Source organism: Sprattus sprattus, assembly GCF_963457725.1.
Source record: "Sprattus sprattus genome assembly, chromosome: 2".
NCBI classification, from domain to species: Eukaryota; Metazoa; Chordata; class Actinopteri; order Clupeiformes; family Clupeidae; genus Sprattus; species Sprattus sprattus.
In genome coordinates, this window is record NC_137921.1 from 9,591,403 (window position 1) to 9,603,902 (window position 12,500).

The window sequence follows — 12,500 nt, forward strand, 5'->3', positions numbered from 1 at the left end:
GCCGCATTAAGGTAAGTAAACGAGAACAGGAAATGATTCCCTCTGAACCATTCAATGGCTATAAAGCCCTAATTTCACTCTTGCCAAACTGGCTTCGGTGTCAAGACCAGCCTAAACACACAGAGTATGTGAGATCTACATGCTCTTGCACAGACTCTTGCCCTGTCTTACATGATCTCTGTACGACACAATCCACCCATTTAAAACCAGCCGTCATTATCATACATGATACATGATCTCTGTACGACACAATTCACCCATTTAAAACTAGCCGTCATCGCACATGATCCATGTATGACACAATTCACCCATTTAAAACAGCTGTCATTATCACACATGATCTCTGTACGACACAATTCACCCATTTAAAACCAGCCGTCATCCTCACACTCAGTCCAGTCAGGTCATGAGGTCAGAGGTCAGAGGTCAAAAAGGTTTGACTGACTGACTCCTGAACTGAGTGACTGACCACCGCCAGTCAAGGCAACCGCTGTCCTTTGCACCACCAACAAATGTACAAATAAAAAGAGATTATGACAGATTATGACAGATTATGACAGAGAGAAGCTTTAATCTAACGGTGCCCTGGTAATAAACTTGCTTGAAATGACCGCTGTTTACATTATTACATTATTGACTGTTTCCTATTTAACAAGCTGGATAATCGTACAGACCAAGAGTGATGACGGCAAAATGGACCCTGACGGCACGAGCAGAATCGACCCAGAGTGGCTGTATGTTATTCCTTGCCTTGTGTACGCTGCCTCATGACCACATAACCCTGGGTGGGCCCGACTCGGGTTCAAGAGGACCTGAAGGACGACTTAAGACAAGTGGGCCGATGTTTTCACACAGGATGGATGTACAATTCTCTAGCACACTCCTTAAACACTCCTCACACACACACACACACACACTCTTCATTAAACACTCCTCACACACACTCCTTAAACACTCCTCACACACACTCCTCACACACACTCCTTAAACACTCCTCACACACACTCCTCACACACACTCCTCACACACACACACACACACACTCCTTACACACACTCCTCACACACACACCCACACACACTCCTTACACACACTCCTTACAAACACTCCTCACACACACACACACACACACACTCCTTAAACACTCCTCACACACACTCCTTAAACACTCCTCACACACACACACACACTCCTTACACACACTCCTCACACACACACTCCTTACACACACTCCTCACACACACACACACTCCTCATCTCTAGCTTCATCTCTCACACTCTTTTAGACTCATTTTCCAACTCTCTCTGTCTGTTTATCGCCTTCTCTCTCTCTCTCTCTCACACACACCCACAACTATAAACAAATCTCCCTCTTCCTTACTGACTGTAAAGACTTGTTTTTCATTTATTTATCTCTTTCTGTCTATCTATATCTCTCTCTCACACACACACACACACACACACACACACACACACACACACACACACACACACTTCATATCTTGCTTCATCTCCATCTCCCTTACTGACTGTAAAGAATCTTTCTCCATATCTCCATCATACTCAAATTCAAGTCCAATGGCCATAACATGTATTACCGTGAATAATTTGTACATTTGTTTTTGCCAAAGCATTGGATTAAATTAAATTAAATAAAAGAATGTAACAACAGAACACAACACATAAACAAAGGAAGCGAGACAATGGCAGTATCTCTTCTTCAGTGAGACACGTCTGCCAGTAGTATCCCAGTTAGGGCCACCATCCAACCATCTGTCTGTGTGTGTGTATGTGTTTGTGTGTGTCTGTGCGTGTGTGTGTGTGTGTGTGTCTGTGACACGTCTGCCAGTAGTATCCCAGTTCAGGCCACCATCTAACTGTTGGGATGGAAATGGAATGATGGACAAAATGGACAGACACACTCAAGCACACACCATAAGACACACCATACACACACACACACACACACACACACACACACACACACACACACACACACACACACACACACACACACACACACACACACACAAACACACACACACACACACACACACACACACACACACACACACACACACACACACACACACACACACACACACACACACACACACACACACACACACACACACAAGTTAGACTATAACACACTAGTGAAGTGTTGTGCTAAAGAAGGTCAAAGGCTCCCTGCCCTCTTCCTCTGTGTGTGTGTGGGGGGGGGGCCGTGATCATTAAAGGGAAGGTGTGCAGGTATGCAGTGATCATTAAAGGTTAGGTGCGCAGGTATCCAATCAGCTTTCTCCGTCTCCATCTCCATCTCATCATCATCACAGTGCATAGTAGGCCGCAAGGTGAAGCACGAAAAGTGCTTTAGAAAATGAATCCCGTTCCACTCACTGGCATCTACACAATCTTTACCTTATAAAAAAGAACGAGTCGTGGTTAGTTACCAAAAAAAAGTTCGTCGCTGATTTTCCAGTCGATTGTCTATATGGCTTTGTTTTATGCAGAACTAGAGACTTCAGAGCGTAATAAGATTTTTGTCGGGAGCCGTGCCACGGTTCGACACGTGATCATGCTACACCAATGAGAAGGCTGCTTTTTGACAACAGAATGGAAAAATAGCGGCTCCCGTGCGGTTAGAAACATCGTTAAAGATAGAGGAAAACACTTGAACATCCTCAAAATTGGGCTAAATTAATTCTAATTAGTGCTGTATACATAGCCGCGTCCAAGAAGAACAATGAGGCAAATATATGATAATGTTATTTTTATGTTAAGTCATTTAGATCAAGTTTGACATACATGGGCATACACATTACTGACGATCTTACATGGACTGTGAACACCCAGCACACCGAAGAAATCAAGGCAAAGACTGTACTTCCTACGTCAGCTAAGGTGATCTTAACTATGAGAAATCATAGGCTTAGATGATACACAAACAATTCCATGCAACATTGTAAGAAGTCATTACAGAAATACAATAATCATCCCAACTTTAGAAATCCAGCGAGGGGGCTGACTTTTCCTCATTGATCTGGAGCACTCACACCTAATTGTAAGCCCTGTCAGACCCTCGTTTGTAATTGTGATTAACATTAAATAAGGGTTAAATACATTATATCAGTAAGACACAGCACAAAATACAGTAGTAATAAGGATAAGTGCAACGGCCCAGTGGTTGAGAAACACTACACTAGGACATCAAGTCTGAAATGCCATCAGCGGTTGCACAGTGAAGAAAAGCCATGTAAATGCTTGAATTCTGAAGTGTGAAGTTTGCCCTTCTCAAATGCATATGTTGATACTCATGCCAATGTGGAAAAACTTCTAAACAAGCTGGGTCTTTAAAACGTCACCTGATAGTACATGGCAGGGAAGGTCCACATAAATGTGCCTGACCTTTTATATGTTTACAATATGTAAAGGCATTTTCACTGGCATTTTCATATGCAAAAACATACTATGTGGGAAAACATTTACAAGGTCTTCAACTCTGTTTGTGTGTGTGTGTGTGTGTGTGGAAGAGAAGACTGGAGAGAAGCCTCGTGAAGGTGCCCAGTGTGTGCACACTCACACTCACACACATGCACATCCTCATATAGGCTGTAAGGTGAACCCTGTTTCCGTTTCAACCCGCTACACTGTCTGGCATCTACAGATGTGGCAGTCATTGCTGTAAGTGTGCAGACAGATTTGCCATGCACTTTATATGTTTTCACAGGGACTGGCAACAGGACATGTATCATTGACATTACCAAGGTGTCATCAGCTTTTGGAACCAGTGTGTTTTCAGCCTTGATCGGAATTCAAACATTTTCTGGGTGTGACTCCACAAGTGCCTTTAATGGCAAAGGAGAAAAAAAAGACATTTTCTGTTGCATGTGAGAAAGATGAGTAGGCCTACCTAAAGGCTTTTAAAAGTTTAGGTACTAACTTAAACTTGGAGCAGTCAACATTTGCATTTCTTTGCCAGTATGTATGCCACTTATATGATCAGTTGGCTGCTGATAATGTAAATAAAGCTAGGTTCAAGGCTTTCTGTATGACATCATCAGCCTTGCCAGAATTATCCATTCCCCCTACCACTGATGCCCTCCATCAGCACTGCAAAAGGGCAAACTACCAGGCTGCAATAATGAGGTCCTGTCTCAAACATAATATAAGTGCTCCATCACCTGCTGGATATGGTTGGCAAATAGAGAATGGGAACTTGCACGTCACCTGGATGACTAGAAATCCGGCCCCTGACAGTGTTTTGCATGTGATACACTGTGGTTGCAAAGGTGCCTGTGAGACAGACAGATGTTTTTCTGCAGGATTGTGTTGCATAGTTGACCTATGTCGTTGCTGTAGGAACTGGAAGATAACTGTCCTGACACTGACACTAACAGTGAGGACTGAGTGTCCCTAATCTGTTATTTCTTATTCAGTTTTGTACAGTTTTATATATCATATTTCATGTTTCATAAAGAGTGTTTTTATGGTTCATTAGTGTTGTTTTCATTTGTGGAAGAATGAATGAATGAATGAATGAACAAACAGATGGTCATTGGTATTTACAATTACTGCCTTTTATTGATACATGGAGGTTTATTTGTCACATACATAAAAATACTACTGTTTTTTCTGTGCGAGTGTGAAGAAAGAAAGATCAAGAAATATTTTTCATAAATAGCAAGAGGGAGTTTAAAGAGCAGTGTGTGAAAAAAGGTGTAATTGATGTTTTATAGTCATTGTGTGTGTTCAGGATAAGGAATGCTTGAGGAAAGAAGCTCCTCCTCAGTCTCTCTGTTCTGGTCTTGTAGCAACAGAGACGTTTGCCTGACCTCAGTGTTTTGAAAAGTCCATGGTCAGGATGTTAGGAATCCTTTACAATACCTTGGGCGCTGGTAGGTAGGTCTTTTCTTGTAGGTCTCCTGCAGAATATGGAGAGATGCTCTGATGATTCGGTGCTGCAGTCACAGGCTGTACAGTTCCCATACCAAGTGATGCTGTCAGGACACACAGCTGATGGTGCTGAACTTCCTCAGCTGATGTAGGAAGTACAGTCTTTGCCTTAATTTCTTCGGTGGGTGTTTGTTCACAGTCCATGTAAGATCCACAGTAATGGGTATTCCCATGTATGTTAAACTTGATGTAAATGACTTAACATAAAAATAACATTATCGTATATTTGCCTCATTGTTATTCTTGGACGCGGCTATCTATACAGCACTAATTAGAATTAATTTAGCCCACTTTTGAGGATGTTCGGATGTTTTCCTCTATCTTTAACGATGTTTCTAACCACACGGGAGCCGCCATTTTTCCATTCTGTTGACAAATGCAGCCTTCTCATTGGTGTAGCATGATCACGTGTCGAACCGTGGCACGGCTCCCGACAAAAATCTTATTACGCTCTGAAGTCTCTAGTTCTGCATAAAACAAAGCCATACAGACAATCGACTGGAAAATCAGCGACGAACTTTTTTTTGGTAACTAACCACGACTCGTTCTTTTTTATAAGCTAAAGATTGTGTAGATGCCAGTGAGTGGAACGGGCTGAAACGAAAACCGTGTTCACCTTACGGCCTATAGTCCTTAATGAGATCAATTCATCGTCCAAAGCTGTGGTGGATGGTCACAAGGTCACGGTTCACCGGGGAGAGGTATGATCTGTATGTCGTCACCGGTGTTCCGCCCGTGTTCCGGCCGTGATCCCCCGGGTTTCCCTAGTGTCCTCCAGCACGGGGCCTTTCATTAGCACTACTTAGGCCTGAACCGTGCAGAGCAGACTCCTAGAGAAAGGGCACCCCCGCACTCTCCTCTACCGCTTTCTCACTCCATCTCTCTTTCTTTCGCTCTCTCTTCGTCTCTCTCCATCTCTCTCTCTCTCTCTTTTGCTCTACTCATTTCTCTCCTTTTCTCTTTTGCTCCCTGTCCCCATTTCTCTCTCTCTCTCTCGCTGTCTTTCTCTCCATCTCACCATTCCTCTTTCCCTTTCTCTCTCTCTCTCTCTCTCTCTCTCTCGCTGTCTTTCTCTCCATCTCACCATCCACTCTTTCCCTTTCTCTCTCTCTCTCTCTTGCTGTCTTTCTCTCCATCCCCTCTTTCCCTTTCTCTCTCTCTCTCTTGCTGTCGTTCTCTCCGTCTCTATATCCCTCTTTCCCTTTCCCTTTCTCTATCCCTCTCCTCCTCCTCCTCCTCTCTCTCTCTCTTGCCCTGGGCATCTAATTGAAAGCGATCCCTGGCCCAGCCAGTTCCGCTGCACCTCTAATCCTCTGCTGGGTCCAGCTCACATGGTCCTAATTACCTCTCCCTTTCTCTCTCTCTCTCTCTCTCTCTTTTCCCATCCCTCTCTCTTGCTCTCCCTTTACCTATCACTAACTCTCTGTCTCTGTCATCCACAGATCCCTCTTTTTATCCATCCATCCATCCCTCTCTCTATATATCTGATCTCGTTCTTCCTCTGTGTCTGTCTGTCTGTATGAGTCTCTCTTTCTCTCTCTCTCTCTCTCTCTCTCTCTCATGACCTGCTCTGCCATCACTTTAACTTGTCTCTCCCTTTACTTGGTGGGGGGGAGAGGGGGGTGGGGGGGGGGGTGGGTTTATACTATTAACTGCACACTGCTGAGATCCTGTCTGTCACGGGGGCCTGGAGATGTTATCGCCACTGCGACGTATACGGTTACCCTGAAAATATTCCATAAATTAGATTGGGATTGGCAATTCGGAATATGGAAGCAGGGAGGCGGCCGAAGGGTCTGGAAGTCGGTGGGGTGGGGGGGTGTGGTGTTGGGGGGGGCGGTTTCTCGGGGAGCAGACGGAGCTTGAGAGGATCTCCTGGTGTTTTTGTTGGCCCCCGCTCCGATGGAGGTATGTCACCGGTGAGCGAGAGCGCGAGCGAGAGCGAGGTAACACACGAGAGGGGGAACGCTTAAGGGCTCGGAGACGTCCTCCGCAAAAACAGGAGAGACAAAATAGATTTTTATTTTGACAGAAAATTCTTACGGGCTGAGAGCTGCGAGGCGAGGTCCTGACTCCAGACGAGACGAGGCTGTGATGGCAGAGCCTCAGCAGTCATGATAGCCGTGCATCCCAGGGGTTTAGAGAAAGCTGGGTCTGGACAAGCAGCCTTTCTGCTCCAAAAACGCTTTCTCTTTCTCCATCCCCCTCATCATTCTCTCGTTTCCTCCTCTCTACCCTTCTCCTTCTGAGTCTTGCACACCCTATCCCTCCCTAGATGTGGCAATGATCTATAGCAGTCCTGGGGGGGGGGGGGGGGGGGGGGTTGACTGACAGCATCATAACCCACTGATGACCACAGTCAAACAGACCAGATTCACCATGGTTACATTGTTACAAATCACCATGGTTATAAAACAAACAAACAATAAAGTTGGTTAAGAAACAACCACATGATGACATATCTAAATACAAAACCAAAAACAATAAATATAATCAACGCTATTTCAACGTCAATAGTTTCAAGATGCTTTTACATTTTCATAATTCTTCTTCACTGTATCATAAGTATAAAAGGGATGTGTATGCAAATATGAATACTCATAAGCATACATCACAAATTACAAATCAGTGCATTTGACATCCTTGAGAGATGTTAGCTTGAAGATTGCACTGTCAAAAGACTTGAGATTGAAGCCTGTGTTTGTTGAAGGCAATGCATTTTTCATATTTGGCACACATAGTGAGTTAAGGCAGATGCAACCTAGCTGGCATTCATACAGTTTTTCAAATGCATTTCCATCCACGAATGCAGAACAACTGCAAGTAAAAATAGACCTCTTCAATGGGGATGCAAATTAATCTACAAGTGTGTGTGTGTGTGTGTGTGTGTGTGTGTGTGTGTGTGTGTGTGTGTGTGTGTGTGTGTTGTTTGTGTGTGTCTGCACTGGATCAGATACCCCATGATCCCGCTTCTCACCCCCAAATAAATGCAAATTAATCTACAAGCAAATAAATTGCATTGGTGCATTGAAGGCACAGTCCGTGGTCCTAATCCCATACACTTTTGTCAAATTCAGCTAATTGCTCCTCATTGTCATCTAGCAGCTCATTTACATTTACATTTACATTTAGTCATTTAGCAGACGCTTTTGTCCAAAGCGACGTACAAGGGAGAATCATTCAGTATGCTCATTCAGTGTTCATGCTTAAAACAATCTGGTGTTTGTACACAGTCCTTGCCTTGTAAATGGGAAACAAACTGGGTGGATCGGACCAGGCCAAAAACAATCCCAGCCACCGAGCTCAAATCTCAACAACCTTTCACGAAATCGTTGACTGCATCTTTAATTCCACTTCATGTCCTTCTAACTAGTTTTTTAAAAAATGTTCTTCCTTTTCAAGCGAAAGCAGCCAATCTCTCTCTCTCGTCCTGTGTCTACTTCCCTGGGGTATTAGTAGAATAAAAACCGCACTCTCAAGCTTTTCTCTTTAGAAATAAGACCAGTTTATTTTCGTACAGACGCGTTTCGGCCTTACGCCATCGTCAGTGCGTAAGGCCGAAACGCGTCTGTACGAAAATAAACTGGTCTTATTTCTAAAGAGAAAAGCTTGAGAGTGCGGTTTTTATTCTACTAATAGTGAACATTCTTTTACTCGCACCCGAAAACGCATTTATATATATTTTTTGAAGTAGAGCGCGCCTATCCCTACTAATACTTCCCTGGGGTAACACTACACTGTTCAGTCCTCTGAAGAAGAAAAAAACAAGCGCTCAGCTCCCCAGAACTAACACCTTTAATGCCAGTATCCTCCGACGATCTTGTTGAAGTGCCGAGGAGCCCACGGCTGCCTGGCTGTTTTTCTGAAAACTCCCGAGTGAAGCCAAGGTGACCTTCTCCCCATCGCGGGGCCAGAGAGTGTCTGTCCCCGGCTAATTGGCTCCTTCGCTCGAATAAAGGCCACCCCCACAGCTTCTGCCCCATCGCCACATCTGCGCTTCGCCCGGGCAGCCGCCCCCGCCATCCACCTCCCCCTGCTCCTCTCCCGCCAGTGAAGAGCCAGTTATCCCGGACTTCAGGGGTCGTGATTAAGGAAACATGGACTCGTCGGCAGGTGGGAGGCAGAGTGGCAACAGCCAGGTGCATCGGGCCTCATTATCCTGCTTCATTGCTGTGAGACTGTCCCACTGTCTGAGGCCTGGCTGCTGCAGTGAGGGAAGACAGTCCTGGTGTCATATTCTACCCAAGCCCGGAAAACATGCAGGGGCTTGTTTCATTAGCACTTCAGCTGCACGACTGCGGAAGTCGATACAGGAAATAATCATTTTCGACCGATTTGCTAAGAAGCTGAAAAAAAAAACAGTACATAACTGAGTTTGCCAAGCCAAGATTTGGAGTTCACTTATCTAGTATTAGTAGTATTAGTATAGTAAGTATAGTAGTATTATTAGTATTAATATCTAGTAGTATAAGTATAAGTACAGTATAAGTATTTGTATTTGTATTAGTACCTAGTAGTATTATTATTAGTATCTAATAGTATTATTATTAGTAACTAGTAGTTTTATTATTAGTATTTAGTAGTATTATTATGGGTACTAATAACTATGCATAAGCACATGTAATCATGCGTGCTCATTTAACAACAAGGCCACAGGGTGACCGTGTTTATGTGGTAGAAACTCCTAAAGACCAGGCAACACACAGGAGTGAGCAGAAGCTTAATGTTTAATCACGGCATTCTTAAAAAAGCACTCAAAGCATTCAAGTGAAACACAATTCATACAGAGGTATCTCACTTAGCTCTCAGGTAGCCTGCGCTAGTTTGAACCAGTTTACAAGAAACTTGACATTTCACCCGCTAACTGTTCCAGAGAGATAGGATCAGACATTGCATCGTCTAAAGGAACAACCTGACCCCAGAGCGGCTCACAATACATTCCATCAGCGTGAGCACACGATTCATTACAGACACACAGAAACTTTATTAACTTTATTAAAATGGTTGCCACGTTTACCGCGCTTTGATTGCACTTCCCAGACAAAAGACATGTCTAAGGCTCTTTACAATGTAGCGTTAAAATGAAACGAGTGACACAAAATTGAATCAGAAATAATAGAAAGATAAAGAGATAGAGAGATAGATAGAGATAGATAGATAGATAGATAGATAGATAGATAGATAGATAGATAGATAGATAGATAGATAGATAGATAGATAAATACTTTATTCATCCCGTGGGGAGAGTCTGATATCTTGCATCTTATATCATATATTGCATAATCCCATAATCCCATTTCATGATTTCCTAAACAAAATAATTCTCCTAACTTCACAGGTGTTCTTAATATAACTCCACCAGAGTGAGTTTTCCTGAGGTTAAGGTCATGACCTCTATGAGACTGAGCCTACCAATCAAAATACAGAGGTGACCACTGGGCAGTGGGGGTACCCACGTACCCCGTAAGGGCTCCCCATCGGAAACCATAAGCCTACTGGACAGCCAAACACCTGGCAGTCATGCTCATGATCTGGCTATGGATAGCCTCACAGAGGTAAACATAGACATTGTTTCTGTCAACAAACAGCATCTAAGCAGCTGGTAAACCTTGTACAGAGATGGTGCCTGAGATGGTTGAGCAAGGCACTATCACATGTGAAGGCCCAAGGCTTATTTCCTGTGGATCACACTAGCCATATCTTCAAAATATACACATTCAAATACACACCCTCCGTCAGTTTGGATAAAACCTCTGCTAAACAAACAAAGTTCCTAAATGGGGCCCAGAGCTGAAGCGGTGATCCCACGTCTAAACAACAGCACACACACACACACACACACACACACACACACACACACACACACACACACACACACACACACACACACACACACACACACACACACACACACACACACACACACACACACACACACACACACACACACACACACACACACACACACACACACACACACACAGGCCGTTTCAGCCAGCTCCCTTTAATCAGGGGTAATCCAAGCAATGCAAGCATGCATACAATGCAACAAACCGCCATGGATGGAAGGGGAACGATGACAGCTCTATACGGTGTGAATGACATGAAAGTGTGGTTCTTAGGTTGACAAGGAACTCCGGTGAAACACTAGACGCTGCTTATAACATACCGTAAATCCTCGAATAAAGGCCGGGATTCAATTAGAAGCCGGGCTTCAGATAGTAGCCGGGGTCGTGGTCCATACGGACAAATAAAGGCCGGGCCCCGAATACAAGCCGGGGGTAAAATAAAGTAGCCTATAGGCCTACTGTAGCCTACCAGCATCAGTCCGTCGGCTCAAAGTAGACATCACAATTGAATTAAATGCATTTCACAAATACATGTTCTCCTCATGTTTATTATTATATTATATAATATTGTTGGCTAATTTTATGGGCTGTTTGCAAAAAAAATAGAAATTTCCCCACGTAGGACTAGGCTACTAGGCAAATTCGTTATTGTTTAGCCTAAATGCACGTATCGTACAGCCTACTGTTGTTTATCTGTAACGTTTTAGTTTGCTAGATTAGCCTACTTCTTCCAGAAGGGATCATAAAGCAGTAGCTAGTAGACTTACGTATCTTTGATATTAAATTCAAAGACACGGTGTATGCTGATTGCTGAAGAACATTCGGGAGAAAAAGCAGCAAAGAAGTTTGACATTGACCCGAGACGAATGCGACTAGCAGGTGGAGGTAGAAAGAAAGTTAGGCTGGATATCAAACCAGCTCGTTGAATACACGTTTTCAGTCCGTGATAAGCGTAATAGAGTGACTAGAAAAATGATTAAAATCCAGGTTTTATCTTTTCCTCCTTGACTTACAGTGGAGACCATAACTCCGATGTTTATTTTTTACGTTGACACCGCACCTAAAGCGCTACGCGATGTGCAGGAAGTGTTGAACGCATGCAATGAATCATATTAGCCTACTGCAATTAAACCCATTATTTAAATAATAAAATTATATAACAGAAGATAAGTAAGAAATAAAGGCCTGCCCCTAATACAAGCCTGCCCCAAATAAAGGCCGGTGCGCTGTGCAGCCTAAGTAAATTCAAGCCCCGGCCACAATTGGAGGATTTACGGTAATCACATATACATACATTTAGCATATTCTGCTAGTTTTCTTCTTACCTACAGTCCACTTTCCAAATGTAAGTTCCACCGCATGAATTGTATACATCCATTGTATATACGTTTTGTATCTATATAATGTGTAATTTTAAAGGACAGTTGTAAACACCTCTTGACCTTATGCTACTTGTAAGCATGTTGTTTACCATCGCAGACCTAACTCGTCTAGTGAAGCCTTGCTACACAGTCCAGATGAGTAAATGTACAATCTGCCGTGTTAAAGAGGGTCATGTTAAACCCTCCAACCTCTTGCCTGTAAACCCATCCCATGTGGACCCAGAATCAGAGAAGGTACCCTAATAGCCCCCAATCCTCAAGTCCAAACTCATCCTATCAGCACACAGAACCAGAGAAGTTACCCTAATAGCCC